We start from the raw sequence: 2,500 nt of genomic DNA, 5'->3' as shown, positions 1-2,500 counted from the left end.
TTCAGTTACTCAATCACACACCCACTCACTCAGCTTGTCAAGTCAATAAACTACAATATAAGACACACTGATAGTTTTGCAGTTCATCCACTCACTAACTCCACAATACTTACTTCATCCACTTATTTCATCTTCCTGAGAGTAATTCCACCTCTCTTTCTGTCATCATGTGGTATAGTGCTCCAGTCTTATGTGTTAACCCCTTCAGTACCATGACGCATTTTCATATACATATATTCTGGTTACTATTAGATCATTTTATACAGCTTCAGAAACTCGTGTGGGGGATTAAAATAGTGAAGACTGTGGCCATTAATCTTCTGACCTCCATAGACTCTTCCTAATGTCAATAAAATGGTCTAATTGTACACAAATCTCAAGGTAAAAAATGTGTCACAGTATGGAAGGGATTAAGGCGGTGGTGTGCGAGAGGGGGAGGGTTGGGTGGGTTGGTGGGTTGGTGGGTTGATGGGTTGATGGGTGGGGAGGAGCCTTCTCATGTTTCTGTCACGCTCTCACACCTGGAATGGAACAGAGTAGCGTCTTGAAGCACGTGATCTTGTTAGGGGGCTTTCAGTTTTTCTTTGTTTTTCCTTTGTGTTTCCTTTCTTTCTTTCTTTCTTTCTTTCTCATTTTGTTATCTGGTATTTGATGTTTCTTGTCTTTCTTCTTGTTATGTTTTGTTTCTTGTTGTTCTTGTTTTTGTTCTTGTGTTTCTTATCTTACTCCTTCGCCTCCTCCTCTTCCTCCTCCTTGTTCTTTTTGTTCTTATCCTTCTCCTCCTCCTCCTCCTCCTCCTCTTCCTCCTTCTCCTCCTCCTCCCTTTCATCGACACATTGGCACAGTCGTATAGGGCGAAGAGAAAAGGGATAGAGACATGAAAGGACGCAAGAGAAGGAGGAGGAGGAGGAGGAGGAGGAGGAGGAGGAGGAGGAGGAGGATCACAGGGAAGAGGAAGAATAGAAGATGGAAAAACTATACACCTTGGACTGAGTGTTCACATACGCACGAACACACACACACACACACACACACACACACACACACACACACACACACACACACACACACACACACACACACACACACACACACACACACACACACACGAGAGCTATCCTTATTTTTACATTACAAATTATAGTAGATACATAGATAGATAGATAGATAGATAAGATAGATAGATAGATAGACAGTAAACAAATAAATAAATGAATAGGAGAAGTAAATATTTATAAATGCATATTAGTTTATATCTTTACACACACAAATAAAAGAAAAAATATTAACGAAAGTAATAAAATTTCTAAGTTCACAATTAAATTATCACAAAACAAAAGGAAACTGATTTGCTGACAAAAAAAAAAAAAAAACACGCGAGAAAAAGAAGAAATAAACTAAATACGTGTGTGTGTGTGTGTGTGTGTGTGTGTGTGTGTGTGTGTGTGTGTGTGTGTGTGTGTGTGTGTGTGTGTGTGTGTGCCTCTCGCTTCCATGGACAACCTTTTCTCTCTACTGTTGACTTTTACTCTCCGTTTCTCTTTCACTCATACAGCCGGTTCCTGAATGTATTGGTACGGCAACAAACCAAAACGCTTACCATGTTGTTTGGCTCGCGCACCAACTATTTATGACAGTTCCACAATTCGCTTTTTTGTGTTTGGAGCGCTCGCCAACCTAGTTGTCTGGCTTACCAAAAGGATATAAAGCGTCGGAATGGTTGGTAGCCCCGCATAGCTGTGGTTGGTAAGCGTGTGAGTGAAAACCTGGTGAAAACGTAAACAATTTCGTTCGATCAGCTGATAACATGTCTCAAGGAAGAGAAAAGTTGACGTCGCTAACCAGCGACCAGAAAAGCACGTTGGTTGATCTTATCAACCAATTCAACGTCGTGCTTGATAAAAGTGGTAATTACTCCATGATAGCTAAGAAACAGGAAGCTTGGGAGACAATTACCAAGAAGTTCAATGCAATATGTGCAACACTGTTAATCAGTTTTTTTTTTTTTTTTCCAGACTCATCACTGACTATGATCACATTTTCAAAAAGTAGATAACACACACACACACACACACACACACACACACACACACACACACACACACACAAGGTATAATGATTAGCATTAAAAGTAGATGGTTAAGTTTATTCATTCTTACATACTATTTGTACTTTGCAATACCTACATTATACACCATAAGATCTTATATATGCGTGGAATCCTCACTCGTCGCAATTCTTCCATTTCATACATTTCTTCATCTATGATTTCTTCTAATGCAGCCATGGTACCTGAAAAGTGTAGTTTTTAATGATCTGAAGAATACCTAGCTGCATTTTGAATGGTTGTAGGGCATAGGTATGTTAGATTTGGGTGGGGATAGGTGAGGTTAGGTTAAAATATGTTTGGTTTGTTTTAATTTCTGCCAATCTAACATTTCCGCTTTTTCATATTGACATTTTCCATCGCAAATTGATGCTTCAGAAGTTATGACAATAA

The 2,500-nt window shown here is 39.3% G+C and overlaps 1 long non-coding RNA gene across 1 annotated transcript in view; it reads right to left on the bottom strand.

Moving 5' to 3' along the window:
* Positions 1-2,130: 2,130 nt before the first annotated feature.
* LOC123515499 overlaps positions 2,131-2,500 on the bottom strand; it is a 917-nt gene continuing 547 nt past the window's right edge. The window contains exon 2 of the long non-coding RNA XR_006677884.1: positions 2,131-2,292. This is a non-coding gene — a long non-coding RNA (uncharacterized LOC123515499). The remainder of the gene's footprint in view (positions 2,293-2,500) is intronic.

The sequence above is a fragment of the Portunus trituberculatus genome, chromosome 39, assembly GCF_017591435.1.
Source record: "Portunus trituberculatus isolate SZX2019 chromosome 39, ASM1759143v1, whole genome shotgun sequence".
Taxonomy (NCBI): domain Eukaryota; kingdom Metazoa; phylum Arthropoda; class Malacostraca; order Decapoda; family Portunidae; genus Portunus; species Portunus trituberculatus.
This window is presented reverse-complemented; position numbering and strand designations above follow the sequence as displayed.